Raw genomic sequence first — 16928 nt, forward strand, 5'->3', positions numbered from 1 at the left:
AATATACAGTGCTTTCATTTCAAAACGAGCGATCCTAAATATCTTCTTAAATCTTAAAAACTGGCTTGTCCAGATTTTTTCCAGTGGTCACCGAAGACAAGAATTCGGCCCTTTTATTATTCTCTTTTTATTTTTTGCTGTTCGATATGTCCCTTGTGATTGGTATCTAGGCCTCCATTGCCTAAATGATTTGTCCACTGTGCATTCCCAAAGTCACTATATTTAATTTTCTTTTCGTCATAATATTTACAATACAATTGGGTTCATTGCAAGACAGAACCACTACGGTTTTAATGAGCCGTCTTAAAATATGCCTCTACTAATGAGACTTATATCGTACCGTACACCTAATGATTATTGTACGCTTTGATATTATATACATTGCTTTCATTTCTTCAAAACAAATGACCCTTTGATAACTTCTTAAATAAGAATCATCGTCAATTTAGATATAAAGGGAGACGTTCAATCTTATAGCGGGTTATCCAATTCGTTGGCTAAGTACAACCCTGCCGTTTGACACCTGTCAGAAATAAACGTCACGTGAAGCGTTTTTTTTTAGTTAAACGTTTGCCATTTATAAATATTGATCGTTTAACAGTCGAACAACGTACTAAAATTATTAAATTGTTCTATAAAAATGGTGATTCTCCTGTGTCAACCTTTAGAGCTTTACGAGCTGACTACGGTGCACATAATCGTCCTACAGAGCAAACAATTTCGAACACAGTAAGAAACTTTGAAGAGACTTAATCCGTTACTGATATTCTAAGGCACGTGCATCACCGTAACGTTCGTTCAGCTGAAAATGTCGCTGCTGTGTGGAGGAAGACCCAAATTTATCAATTCCTCGGCGTGCTCAAAATTTGGGTTTGTCTTACGGCTCACTGTGGCGAGTTTTGCATTTGGATTTACAGCTCCATCCGTACAAGGTCCAACTCACTCAAGAATTTAAGCCTACAGACCATGGACAACGCAGAACATTCGCAAATTTTGTGCTTGAACAACGAGCTGCTGATGCTCATTTTTCGAGCAGAATTTTCTTCAGTGATGAGGCTCATTTTACGCTGTGTGGCTACGTAAATAAACAGAATTGCCGCATATGGGGTTCTGAAAATTCTCAGGTGATCGTAGAAAGGCCTTTGCATCCCGAAAAGGTGACTGTGTGGTGTGCATTATGGTCTGGTGGTGTCATTGGTCCGTATTTTTTTGAAAACAATCGTGGGAGATCCTTAACAGTAAACTCTGAGCGGTATGAAAGCATGTTGACCAATTATTTTCGGAGAGAAATCGAAGAAGATCTGGATTGGCCCCCAAGATCCTGCGATTTCACACCTTTGGATTTTTTTGTGGGGCTTTGCGAAAGATCGTGCCTACGCCAATAACCCTCAAACTTTTCAACAACTTAAGGCCAACATTTTTGAAGTTCTAGCCGAGATATCACCTGAAATATGCCGAAAAGTGATTGAAAATTTTCTTAAAAGTATTGAAGTTTGTCAGAGGTCCCGCGGTGAACATTTAAATCATATTGTGTTTTACATATAATAAAATGATTTAATCTTTAAAACAAAATAAAAATTTCGTCTCCATCTGAATATCTTGTGTGTTTTATTTAACTTTATTTTCCCAAGCATAAAATGGATAACCCTTTATATCACCTCCTTAGGTCTAGCTAACCTCACTTGTATTTCAAATGGCATCCTAGGTGTGATACATTATTTTAAAAGGCATACACTCTCCTATCTAAAGTAAGAAAAAATGCGTGTTAATAAAATACATTTTATCAACTTAAACTTTGGTAGTGTTACATACTGCTTATAGTGTTGCTTCATAGTGTTATACATTATTTTAAATTAAGCAAACATTGTATTTTGTTTCGCCAAAAAAACTGATGCAAATTGAAGCAATTTACCAGTAAAAATGTATGGTAATATACAGTTCATTAAGTACAAATATTTTTGTGTGGATGAAATTGGTGTTGGGATACTAAATGAAAATAAATTGTATTTTCAACAAGATGGTGCTCTCTCGCACTATGCTTTGACAGTTCGAGAGTAGCTTAATGAATAGTTTCTAGAAATGTGGATTGGCAGGCGTGATGCAATTGAATGGCCCGCACGGTCGCCAGACTTAACACCACTAGATTTTTTCCTTTGGGACTATTTAAAAAGCAAAGTTTATAAAATTATACCTATAAAGATATTAATTAAAATTTAAATAAATTAAAATAAATATATTTATTATAAAGTTATTAATGATTTAATATTAATTACTATTATTTAATATTAATTACTCGCGAATGTAGATATTGGACAAATAATGGTGAATGTTTCTAAGGAATTTCAAAACACACTTTATTATGATCACACGAATAACGAAGCACATTTTGAGTTCAAGTGTTTTAATTTATTCTAAATTTATTTTTTAACCAAACGATAAAGCAGCAATCTCTCTTTAATGTACATATATGTAACCTAAGCAAGCAAAAACTCATTATATAAGATTAAAATAATTCCTTGTATACTAAATTTAATATTTGTTATATACGTTATATATTAATATTTATCCTATAATATTAATGACGTATATTAAGCCTTACTCAAATTAGCTATACTGGATGGCCAAGGATAAAGGGAACACTTTATAACTTCTTTAGATTTTGAAGCTAAAATCATGAAATTAGGTATGCGACGTAAATATGCATTCTTCGACGTATTTAATTATATTCTGTCTCTCTTAAAATTAGGTTTTAATTAAAAAAATCAAACAGCACATTGACATGATATACGTAGTCAGTAAACTTAAGAAATCTTTCTGTCATTTATCACGTAACAAAAAAGGGCAGCACTCGTATAATGAAATACACATAACAACAAGATATACATACGTAATTAAACTATTATTATATGCAAAACCTACATTAATTATACATTCTCATGAATTTTATAAATTCCATATATATTACAAATATTTTCAAATAAAAATTAACAGCTGACAAGCGCTACATATGTTTGTAAGTACATTTTTATTATAATAGGTAGTCTGCACGTATATGTAGAATATTTACTGTTTAAATAATAACACTAATTTTTATACCGCTTTAAAAATTATTGAGCTTAATTTAACGGTAACACATCACTATGGTCGACTTGTAAACTCATTAATAATGATTTATACGCATTAGAAGAATACGAAGCAATAATTGTGTAATGGTTTCATATAAATCTCTGCAAATAATAATAAATAATGTGCATTTAATGGATGGAACGTAGGAACATATAAAATAGCATTTAACATTTATAAATGAATATTATTTATCTTTTGATGTAGGAATGTACAGTTTTAAGGTTAATAATTAAATATTCCTTATTTTTATATACCGAATGCTCGCACTTCGGCCCTGTTAGGGACTCTGGTGAAAATCCGAGGCTAGTTTATCAATTTACGTACCAAGTTAGGTTTGCATTTAACGTTTGGTTAGTTAAAAAATTAATTTCCGAGAGATATTTAAACCTATTACAAACTAACGTAGTGAGAGCACTAAGGGAACCCCCAGCAGCTACTTGCAAAGGTTGCATTTGCAACAATACAGTGTTCCGATATACAACGAACGTATTCTCATAGAATTATTAAATAACAAAGTGGATAGGCATTCTGGGACCAATAGCTTGGCCCGCGCGATCTCCTGATATTACAATGTTTGATTTTTTTACCTCGGGTTTCTTTAAAAATGTGGTAAATTCTAGGTCGTTACGAAACTAAAGATGAGGTAAAATTCACTATTATAGATGTTGTTAGCAAAACTACCATAGAGTCAGATACCCCTGTGAAACAGTAATGAGATGTAGATTAGACTAAGAAAGTGGTTAAAAGTCAACTTTTTGAGTTTTTGCCGCATTTAACTTACTGACGTGACGTTCTAAATTACCTGGAAAAATTATTTTTCTTACTTAGTAGTTCTCCCTATAGACATGAAATACCATTTTATAATAATCCCGTAGAATTCGTTCGTTTCTAAAAAGTCCAGTTTTTATGTTTCTACCGCATTTCACCTCTCACTCACAGCCTAATTTGCCTGAAAAAAAATTTCTTACTTATTCTAGCTCCCTAGAGACAAGGAATACTACTTGGTAGTGTTTCTCCAGGATTTGTGGGACTGGGATGAAGAATTATACTAAAAAGAGCGTAAAAAATCAAATTTTGAGTTTCTCCCGTATTTCAATTCTCACTTACGTCCTGGATTATCTGGCAAAGTAGTTTTTCCTACGTAGTGATGCTCTCTACAGACGAGACATATAAAATTTTTAACGATCGTTTAAATTTGTGGGAGTGAGATGGCAAATCAAGCTAAGAAGAGGGCTAAAAAGTCTACTTTAATAGTTTTTACCACATTTCATTTGTGCGTGTGAGAAAACGATTTATTTCAACACTAACCTAAAATGTTACTTTACCTTTCTTAGCCACCTAGATCTCCGGACCGAACACCTCTTGACTTTTTTTTTATGAGGTCATCTAAAATCTGTGGTATTTAAAGTGCAACCTAAGTCACTAGAGCAACTGCAGCTTAGAATAGGCCAGGAATGTCGTGCTATATCTAGAGAATCCTTTCTCAATTTAGGTGAAGAATTTTAAAGTAGGCTTTCAAAAACGAACATAATTTTTAACATTTAATTTAATAATTATAAAAATTTAAAAAAATTTATTTATTTATTGTTTTCCTTGTCGCAGCTAAGCGTAAGATAATATGTTCGTTTTTGTTCCCTCTTCGTTTTATAGGAACTCTTTTTATAATTTTTTTTACTTAATGCTTCGCTCATAATATATACATGTATATGGCAATTTCATGTTTTTAAATTGTGGTATTAAATATTCGTTATTTAATTATTCGGCATAAATAGGATTAGCTAACCGCTGGCTAAGGGTGTGAAGAAGTTTTAGAGAAAAAGACAAAAAACAACCACGTATTGACCGGGTGCAAGGTGACGTGGAAGTTGTTTAAAAACTCCAAACAATCTGTCGATAAAAACACAAATTCGTACTCTAGTTTTTCCACCTATTAAACAGCAATGTATGTAATATTAATAAGTTTCATACGTCATTATTTATAATAATTAAAAAATAGAAAAACAAACTTTTCACAAATTGTGTTGTAATCAAAAATTATCGAAAATACATACTCATTCTATTCCTAAAGGCGTAATTCTTTTTCTATTTTATTACATTTAAAAATAATAAGGCCTTACAACAACACGTACTTCAATCAACAATCTCTAAAAATGCGATTTAGTGGTTTTTTTATTGCATTTTCACAACAGGTTTAAAAATATATATTTGCGCTAAGAATAAACAGATGTTTGCTATTACAAACCTAAAAAATTTCACATCATATTGTTTCACGTAGTGAAAGGTATGTGGGTAAAAAATCGTTCAAAAGAAATTTAAAAGATACATAAAAATGTTGTACTCAATTTGTAGGCTTAATAGGTACCTGGTAAGAGGGAAAGTATAGTGAAAACAATAGAACTTAGGGCAACAGTAGGCTTACAATGCACTTTTGCAATAGTAGAGTGTAGTGTATTACAACAAAGGCTTATCAATGCTGTGCCCCTGATCTGTTAATGGATGTTACAAGAATTACGAAATTACGAAAACCTAATGCTATCCTAGAATAGCATATTCTATTAACAATCTATAGACTAGCAATTTAATTTTATTTCAATTAATTATAATTCAAATTTAACTGTTTAATTTTAACGCTACAGATATTTAATTTGACTCGTTTAATTTTGACGCTACAGATATTTACCACAATTAATGTTTTAAAGCGTATAGATGGCGGCTTGGTATGTGGATACGTAAAAACGGGTTACATCTCAGAAGTATATGTATACCAAGTTTCAATCAAAATAACTATAAGAATAAAGAAGTCTATATAATACAGTAGTTATAAATGAATTTTATGCAAAATGTGCATTCTAAATAAGGTTATTTAAAATATTCGCAAATTGGTGCTGGTAAATTTTGTATATCTAGACTATTAAAAAAAAATGCAATCATCGATGAAGGTTACTACTTAGACGTTTTTATTTAAGATGACTTTTGATTTCTAAACTTAAATTTAATAATAGAGAATTAACAACCGTTAAAAACAAAATAATAATAATTAGATACAAGGTAGGTTAGGTTCAAAACTAGTTTAAAGGTCAAGCGGACAATCTTATCAAAAACACGATCTGTAAAATTATTAATTGCACAACACTCAATTCTTACGAATACCTTTGGTATTTTTGGTATCTACACACATCAAAATGGTCTGGAGGACATTGAAAAAGGCCCTTTTACTTTAAGAAAAAAAATATGTTTCCAAGATAAATTATGTTTATTATTAAGATCGCTATAGGAAGATTGTATCATATGGATCTACTCGCCTTAACGCCTTTAAAATATTCATGGCGTAAGTGTCACTGCATAAATAATAAGGAATAGTTCACATAAAGCAATTTGTACGCCAGACGCCCCGTTAGACCTTTAGCACTATGTCCTGGAAATTGCTCAAGCAAATTAGGATGGGCCAAGAACATCAAAATTGACAAAAGCATAAATAGACATGCATTATTTATACCGATGAATTTTATATCCTGATTCAAGAAGGCTGAGAGGGTGGTGAATATCCGGCAAAGCATTCAAGAAATTGGCAGATACCAAGGCGAAATATTGACGGTTTCGGCTGGAGTTTTAATAGGTTTTCGGACTAATCTGGATCCTATCAAAGAATGATTTTTAACAGCAAACGAATATCGGGATCAAATTTCAAAACCCATTGCACGATCGCATAATACAAAAACCTCTAGACAGCTTCTGGAGCAGCACAATATTCAGGTATTGTTATAGTATACGCAATCCCCTAACTTAAATCCTATCGAGCACATTTGGGTTATCTTGATAAGGGGTCTTTTAAATCAAGAATTAATATTCCAGACCAGGAATTAGTTGCTAACCCTGTATGCAAGAGCAATAGCTACAAATTGAATAAAATATAATTGTCAATTTAAATAGGAGCATGCCAAGCAAGTGCGCTGTTATAAACAACAGGTTATAACAGGGGCTATACGGTACACAAGGCTAATAAGGTACTTTTTTCCATTAACTACGTTATTTCAAATATTCGATATTTTACTACTTTAAATTGTCGTACAATATTAATTCCACCATGTTTTAAGATAAATTCTTATATTTTTAAATTAAATTTTTATTTAATGATTTTTTTTAATATTTACCTTTGTCCCCTAGACCATTTGGATATGTGTATTTATTTTCCCTCTTACTTTTATTTAAAATTTCGAGATTAATAGTTAATCATACAAAATATATGCATTTTTTGCAGTAAAATTTGTGCCGCATAAACCATTTTTAGAAAATTATTTATATTTAATTTAATTTTTATTCACGATTTTTCACATCCTTGTTTTTAATTAGATACAATAAATATATTTTATTTTTATTTTCTAATATAAATTTAAATCAAATCAATGAACATTGGTTTTAGTAGCTTAATACATACAATTTTAGTTTGGAATTAAATATTTTCAATACGAAAGGAAGACGATATTTTGCTACTATTTATTGTTTGTCTGCTTAACCTGTCTATTGAAGTCTGTTATTTCTGTAGATGCAGATGCAAGTATACAATATAATCCCTTTTTAATTAATTATTATTATGCCAAGTAATATTACATATAAAAAATCGATTAGGTAACTAACGTCTTTTATTTAGCTAAAAGTCAAAATGCTTTAAGTTAAGCATATTTAAACTTAATATCACGTAAGATCTAATAAATTTTTCAATGAATTTATTCCTTGATTTTTTTCTTAATCATTTTTTTTAAATACTTTTTTTAATGTAGGTATCTAGTTAAATCACATTAAAATTACACGATACGAACCTAGTCATATGGAAAGTAGAAAAATAGCTATAATTACTACCTGCGAAGTATGCCATGGAAATTACGCTAAATCAATCGCTAATTAAGAAAAAAATACAATTCTAAATAAACACGTTAGCTTAAACAAAGTAGAACTTTCGTCACATTGTTTTACACTCAACTATTTTCTAGAAGTCGCTTTATCTATAACAAAACCTCTTAATTACCAATCAAAATAGCTAATCAATACAAATGCAAATTTTCTACTCAAAAACCAACGGTATACTTACTTTAAATACGAATTCATCAATAACTCTAAGTATATCATCCACTTAAAATTGTGCATTCACTTTTATGTTAAAAACATCAACACCATCGGCTCGTTTTCCGTTACCAGGAACAGCTGCGTTGCGGCACAATCTTTATGAATTAATTGTACGCATTCATTAATTTAGTGACCGAAATCTCAGAGCATAAGTCACAAAAAAAAGTAACTTTTCCAAAAAAAAAACGCGTCTATAGATTAACGGTATTAAACCGACGGTTGCCGCTCGAGTACTAAGAAAAATATAAATTCTTTCTTCCTACGGGTATGGTATTCAAGAAATCGTCGTTCTTCGATGGCATGGTGTTCCACTTGCTGCTAGTGGTATCCGACGGTCAGCTTTCACGGTGACATTGAACAACGGTTTCGCACTCTCTCTCTCTCTCTTCTTCATCACTGGTCTTATTATCATCAGTTTGTGTAAGGTGCATGTGAGATTTCTCATCATTTTACTAAAGAAATACAAAGTATAGGGTTGCCAAAAGAGGCTAATAAGAACTGGTCGGCATTGCATTAATTGTTTGTGAATGAAGTCATATAAGTAGAATTTGGAATTTACAAAATCACTATTTGAGTATAGAGAATTTCAAGTAGTAAATAAAAATTGCAAAAGAAAAGTATTTTCCATAAGAATAAGATAGAAAGAAGTTAATCAAAAGATACTCACTCTTGTTTGTAATCTCTTACGCATTTGTTTTTCCTTATTTCTTTCGTTTCCTGGTTATTGCGATTTAAAGAAGCTAAACAGAAATTGTGTCATTTTACCTATTTATGGAATCCTGTAAAATTTCTCATTTTATGCCACTTAGTGTGCTTGTGTGCAAAAATATAAAAATGCGGATATAGGATAGTTTTGAGATTCCTATATAATCTAAAGAAAAAAGAAATATATTGGTAACTGCCGCCTAGTACTCATAATACCAAGAAGATACAAATATTACTAAAAAAATTTATTGTATAAGGGAGCAAGTGTTAAAATACTTTTTAATAGTATAAAAATCAACTCGATGTCAAATCACGTAAAATTATACTTTACTTTAGTATTTGCAGTGATACTTCAAAACTGCATTTAGCAGAGCTATTTCTATATAAGCCGACTTGCATTTATCGTAATTTCTCACCAGTTGTTGCTAAAAAAACAGGGTATACTGCAATAGATTTTTAAAAATCTGTAAATTATTAATATACCTTATTTAAGCTGATATGTTTTGTATGTCTCGGATAGTTTTTATCTTAATAATTCTTAAACTTGCACTAATAAGGATACAAATAAATTAGAATATTATGACTTAAATTACCCAAAATATATGTTTTAATATGCAGCAATAATAAAATGGTAGTTTTACGATAAAATTGGCCCTTGACACCCCCAGCTCTTGAATCTCTATCGCAATAATCTAAATTGAAAAAAATAAGGTCAAATAAAAAATATTTTGAAGGTCATTGTTTAAATTTAGTTGATTTATGGTTAAATAATTGTCATTTGAATATGCAGATTATAAAGATATTGCTTTTAATAAACCTAAGATTAATAATACATTTACCATTCTTAAGGTAGCACAACAATTCAAAATAATATATGCAATCTTGTGTGGAATTAGCATTAGGTCGGTGAGAATAATTTTTTAAAAGTTACTCGTGATATTATATAATTTACTTTGGTTCTAATCGACTTTAGATGTCTTCGATTTTAAAATGTTATTACATAAAATAGAAAGTTAAAAAGTTTATTTTTTGTCAAAGAAATTTTAAAAGAATATCATGTAACTTTAACATGAATTTTTAAAGATTTCCCAAGCAGGCATAGTTAAGATTTATCCAAAGTATTGCTCCATCAGGCAAGGATTTGAAGAATAGAAAAAATTTAGATAAATACATCCTTATCTCCTACATATTAATACAGTATATCCTAGACACTGGGATTATAAAAGATGAAATTCCCATTAAACTAAGATTCATTCTTTTCTTAATACTATAAAGGCATTAAATCGTAACAGCATGGAGGTTAATTTCGGTCACTAAATCGGAAAATGACACGACCAGGAGCAAAATCGTGCAAAATCGTCAATGTTTCATGAGCGGTGTTACATATAGTATCATCCTGCTGAAACAATAGCTTCTAAATGAGGTACAAGAAACTATGTGATAATAACACGATAACGTTCGCCATTCATCGTTACTGCATTATCTTTTTGGTTTTTAAAGAAAAACTGCCCAATTATTCCTCCAGACACGTTGTGGATGCAATGCTTTTTGATGAATCATTCGTAGGTTTTCTAAGCAGCAAATCTAAGCTCTCCAAATGCGACAGTTTCGCCTATTAATGGAAGTCATCGATTTGAAAATGCTCAACATCACTAAAAATGATTTTATTTGCAAAATCAGCAGATTGCTTAAGGACCCAATTAATGAAGTTAGATTTTGTAGGCATGCAGCTGTAAATCTTTAGTAAGAATACGTTAAAGAGGGTCTGTTGAATCTCCAATTCTTGTGTCGAATTTATGTCTCTGGCCTTTGTATCATACTGAAATGCCGTAATGTGTGTTTTATATCACTAACCAAACCAGCACATTCAAATTTATTGATTATTTTTTTACAGTAGGCAAATTAGAAATTTCTTAAAATAAAAAAATAGATCATTTGTCAAATGTTGCTAACGGCTAAAATAACTATTAAAAGAGCATTAAGAAAAATATGGTAATTGTCACCCTACATGGAGTACTGGTCGGAAAATCCTTTTGTTGGGTGCCAAAATATCTTCGCTTGGCGAATCGCTTTGGCGATTCCATAAACCCCACTTGAGCTTACTGGTAAGGGAAAATTTTATGCAAATTTACGCATGTCAATGTTTAGTTTGGGACTGTAGTTAGAGAGCGATACGTGAAACGCTATAATACACCTTTTAGCTTGTGAATTAGACTTGTTACTGCAAGTTAATCTATTTATCTTAGCACACAAGACTTATGGGCAAATTTTGAGTATATCTTAACTAAAATTATGCTTTAGAGATTACCCTTTGAAATAAAATGTCTATAATAAGAAATACCACAATACACTAGAGTAACAGTCAAAATCAAATTCTTTAGCAAGATACAAAAATTAATTCTTTTGGTATGTTTAGGATAGCAAAGTCCACGGTGACATATAAAAGAGGTAAAAACTGCTGAAATCTGAGAATGTAGATTTTTAGAGGTGTTTTAATTTTGCTATGATATGTGACAGGATTCTAAAAAAGACGAATATATTTTACAAGAAATTAACGCAGACTAGCTGCATTGTCATTACTAAGCCAAACCTTTGTAATTGTTGTCAATAACATTAATTATATGGCGACAAATTTTTATACTTAAGCCAACTATACAAATATTTTGGTAATACAGAAACTGGTTTGACAAGCTGACTCTATATCTTAAAACAAGTATTATTAAAATCATTGATCTACAGTATATAAATTGAAAAAATTATACAAAAGATATTCCTTGATAATAAATACACGGTTCACTCTTCTGCCAATCTTTAGGAGAACATCAAAACAAACCAAATATAGAATTACACAGTGTGTAAGGTTGTTTTTTACATTTCCTTTCTCTATAAGTATTACTGTGTCTTTGTCCTAATAAAACCAATAAGTAGAAACAAAGATTAATGTATAGGATCTTTGGCCATATTTTTTTCTGCTTCGTTTAGTAGAATTAATTATCCACTCTTATTATACTTTTACATCATTTCCTCGCTTGATTAAAATTTTTTGTTGCTTTCAAATAATATGCTTTTTATCTAAAAAAAAAACATGTTTTATTCCTATTAATCTAAAAATCATTAAACGTTAGACCCATTTTATAAGTCAAAAGTGCTTAAGTAATAAAAAAATATATAAGTAGTTGACAGAGATACGAGATCAAGGTTTCAATTTTAATTTTCGGTACGTGCTAACGATAGACAAGAAAGTGTTAGGCATCGCTTACCTGCCGAAGTTATCTGACAGGTTATTCTACTTCATTTTAGCAAATATGATATATACTAATACAATCATTATCTTGTGGATCTAAAATATTGTAAATATAGAACTCTGTGGCTTAAAACAGTAACCCAAATTAATTTACTTAGTCTTAAGGCAACTTTGAATATTGTGGATAAATTATTATCTATAAATGACTCAGCTACATCATAACCTATAGCTTTTTTGTAGTATTTATCATTTATAATTGTAACACCTTACATAACTAGAATCTCCAACTTTTACTGTCTTTTCTTTCAAGATATATTTTTCATGATCCTGTCCATGTATCTAATTTTTTTATTTAACTTTAACCTCTGTATTAAAGACGGATCTTGATGAACTTAAGTTCTGCAGAGACCAATTAGCGCTTAAAATATGCAGGGCAATAATACTAACTGAATGGCACGCAATAATAATATCTAGTTCGAATACTAAATTAGATTCAAGCTATGATGTACACTTTAAAGGCATAGTATTCGTCAAGCAAAAATATGGTATATAACGAGGTATAATTACATAAATGTTCCATGCAGGCAGTTTTTGCGCTATCTAGGCTACGCGTCGCATCAAAACTAGTGCAGCAAGATTTCTCAAAGATTACTATGACTGGAGCCTTTTCGTGGATCTGGCTATGGTGATCTCTAATCACTCTCATTTATATTACACTTACATATTATATGAATATGGTCTTACTGATCAATGTCAATTAAGTAGCCATTTGTTTAAATTGAAGTCAACTCCAACCACAAAGTCGAGATTATAGAGCACATACTTTGTCCTGCTCTTTCGTCAGAAAGTAGCCGGATTTTTTGGTTTATTCTAACCAAACCCTTGGACTCCTTGGAGTCACTTTAAGATATTAGAAAATCTCGTACATTATCGCTCTTGTTAATTCATTAGGCTAGATGCTAAAACTAAAAACTAGGTGCACAATAAGCCTGTTGAACCCTAAGTGCCACGATATTCCACTAAATTTTAAATATGTAGAATGAAAATGTGTAATTCACTTTTGCTTGTGGGACTGTTCAGTGTCGATATTTCAAGAACTTTATGACGATGATTTTCATAAAAGAATAAAGTTTTGTGATTTCATGAGTCGTTATCAATTTCAGCAATAAATGTTAATTTTTTCTAAACGGAAATGTAAACAAACAAAATTGTCGATATTGAAGTGACGAAAACCTGCATATTTTTCGAGGACATACACAATATCCTCAAAAAGTTAATATTTAGGTTAATTATTTTTGGAAATGCAATTACTGGTCCTTTATTTACTAAGGGAAATTTGACAAGGATATTATGTACCTTAATATGCTTAAAGAGACTATTGATCTATTAATTGCTTGAATTGGTCCAGAGGGTAATTCAGTTTTACAGAAGCGTTTGATAACATTTCAGCAGGAGGGTTCTCCAAGTCATTATTTTCTTTCCGTATAACAGTGGTTTAACAACAGATTCCCTAATAAATAGAGTAGCAGAAGAGGACTACTTCAATGGCCTGCAAGACTACCGGACTTAACACTCTTAGACTTCTTTCTTTGAAGACATCTATAATCCATCATTTATTAAAGGGAACCCTCTGATATTGCTAATCTTAAAAGTCAAATTGCAGCAGAATGCCAGTCAACTTCCAGTGAAGTTTACCAATATGTTGGAAATTAGTTCATTTGAAATTTGCTTTGTCGTAGAAATTTCTCTTCGCAAATAGAACTTAATTTTGTCAAAGTAAAATAATCAATAACTAAAAAATCAATTGTTCAAACTAGATTTATTTTTGTTATTTAACGATTTTATGGTGTAACCTATTCTTCTTAGTGTTTGTACTATAAGGAGCATTAGTTTTTGTGTAAACACCCTACTGAAAACTTTAATTAGATAATTCAGAAACATTTAAAAGTTTAATTGTTTCTGAAACTTTTAAATGCGATTATTGGAAAATATGAATTAACCTTCATACTATTGGAGCAGCTTTAAAGAGGTATGAGTTTATAATTAAAAACTCTTAAAATTTTTCTCTAAAATCTTTTTTTAAACTGCTATTTTTCTGCTTTGTCAGATAAAAATTGAAGTATGGCTGCATCATATAGATTCTACTTTATTAGTATTATATATCTTGTTGAATCTGTTTAGCAAAAACCTACCCCGTTAGTAAATTTCAATATTGTCAACTACTGGGCTACTTCATCCATACCCATTGTACCTCAGAAGAAATATCTTTGTATATTTTTTATATGGACTACTTAATTGCTAATAGGCTCCTCTGCTCTTCTTTCTGGTATACTTTTGTTGGTTCCTAAATGAAAAATGAGATATCTCCAAACCTTTTTTTATGGCATTTGTGATATGTTTATTAATTCTTTCATTTGTGCGATATAAATAGTTTCTGGGTGCATTTGTAAATATAAGTAGTAGTAATAATAATAATTATATAAGTGTAGTCTAAATTTATAATAATATAATAATAAATTTTATATTATATTTTAACGAAAAAAATAAATTGTTTTCAGTGCGTAAAATCACCTCTTATACTATAAATAGGTAAAAACTTCAATTATAATGTTTTTGTTACAATTGGTTTATTAGGATAATTATATAAGTAGGAAATCGAATACAAAACCATTTACCAAAAATATTTTTTAATTTTAATGATTTAGTAATGAATTGATAATTTACGATGCATATAAAAATTATTTATTTTATTTTAATTAGTATTACAACAGCGTCTATCAATTAAAAAGCTGTAAATCCGCTTTCATATATTTATACTTTATGTTTATTATGTAATTAGTGGTATAATTTATAAAAATATTTGTTGTAGTAAACATGACTGTTTTAGGTATATAAAAATATATAAACTTAATGGTAAATTTAATTATTTTTTCGCAAAATCTCTCGTGCTTTTAAAGGTAATGAAAGAGTATATGTAAATAATGATCACGCAAAAATAAATTAATTTAAACTTTAGTAAATATTGTTAAAAAGTGCAAAGTTTATTTTATTAGTCTTAGATAAAGGGTCATTATGACATCTACCTAAACCAATTATAAAAAGGAGGATTGATCGATATTATAGTAAAAGTTTAATTTTCAGGCCTGAGTAAGTTCGTTATCTAACCCGGTTTATTTAAGTACAAAAAAACCATATAAATTAAATTTCGGTAAATAATCAAGCGTGCAACTGTTAAACACAAAAAGCCAATATAAGAAGTGAAAGTACTAATAAGATAAAATTTTGCACAGTCGTTACCCAATCATAATTTGCTTATTGCATAAATCCATCCACTTTGGTTTTAATTTGCTTTACTCGACAAGTGCTTTAGGAAACAAAATTAATTATCTTCCGTTAAAACAATAACATTTTATGTTTATTTACTGGTGATGTTATTCTTCAGGAAGAACTTAAGGATTTAAATATTTCACAATCTATTTTATTATTCACCGTTTTAGTTTTTGAATACAGTATTTAATGAAGGTGACGTTAACGAAGATTCTGGATGATTAAATAAAGATATCTGTACAGTAGATTCTACTTACGTCTTATTTAATAGTTTCAGATACCAGTTTAAATTGTTTAGGCTATTTCATTATAAACCATTTTAGTTTAAAAAGCGTTTATAATTTTTCTTTAATGGGTAATAAGAGTGAGGTAAAAGTATCAGAAATGAATAGTAAAAAAATATGTTCCTGACCTTACTTAGCGTTAGTGATTACCTTTAATATGAAGTCAGGCTAAAATAAAGATTGATATGCTATTGAAATAGCTGTTTAGGAATCAAGAGTTTAGAAGACAAAAAATACGAAGAATGATACAGAAAATAATAAAAACAAAAAAAAATATATATACTAAAAAAAGGAAGGGAAAAAAGAAATTTACAACTTTAAGGAGATTTTAAAAAGAAACAAAGAGAATCATGAAGCAATAGCTGAAAAAGAACTAAAACAAGTACAAAAAAGACAGAGAATAAAATTAAGTGTTAGAGTGTGCTCCATTGAGGAAAACCATTGAAATATAGAATAAAGGCAAATAATTTTGCTTAGTATAAGAATATAGAGACTAAGAGAAATTAGGCTTGGTAGAGAATATGAGATGCTTCTGGCTTCAGAATAAAGTAATATCATTATAAGTCCAAGCATTACAGTGCATGGCAGAATCTCATTATCGACGATTTTAATACTAGAATTGACGTATAGAGATAAGATCGATGATTTTCACTTGGTATCCTATTTTAGCGTATTAATCCACAGAAAGAAAGTGTTTAATGAAAGCAAACGATCAGAAAGTCACATGACCAGATGAAATAGATGGGGAAACCATCTACGTAATATATAAAGAAATTAATCACATATACCATATCGGGCACTTCTCCCGAAGCTGGTTGAAGTCCAATTTCATGTACATTTTACCTGAACCCAAGAAAAATAACGCTCGAAAATGTATAGACTAATATGCCTAATGCACTCCTTTAAAATATTTCTCGCAATAACAGAAAAGAATATGATACAAGTATGAGAGAAATAGTAGCCCTAATCAGTTTGAATGAGGTATGGGAACGTGTGAGGTGCTTTTTGAACTTTAAATCCTAGTACAAAACTGTCGAGACGTTAACATTTACATATTTCTATGCAGGTTCTTTCTCTCAGAATCTGACATAGTTAACAGAGATGTAAGATGCATCGAAAAT

The 16928-nt window shown here is 30.2% G+C and overlaps 1 protein-coding gene across 1 annotated transcript in view; it reads right to left on the minus strand.

The window, feature by feature from the left end:
- LOC126741324 (glutaredoxin domain-containing cysteine-rich protein CG12206-like) overlaps positions 1–8491 on the minus strand; it is a 44685-nt gene extending 36194 nt beyond the window's left edge. The window contains exon 1 of the mRNA XM_050447719.1: positions 8213–8491. The gene's annotated coding sequence lies outside the window, so the exon portion shown is untranslated. The remainder of the gene's footprint in view (positions 1–8212) is intronic.
- Between the last annotated feature and the right edge of the window lie 8437 nt (positions 8492–16928).

The sequence above is a fragment of the Anthonomus grandis genome, chromosome 10 (assembly GCF_022605725.1).
Source record: "Anthonomus grandis grandis chromosome 10, icAntGran1.3, whole genome shotgun sequence".
Lineage (NCBI taxonomy): Eukaryota > Metazoa > Arthropoda > Insecta > Coleoptera > Curculionidae > Anthonomus > Anthonomus grandis.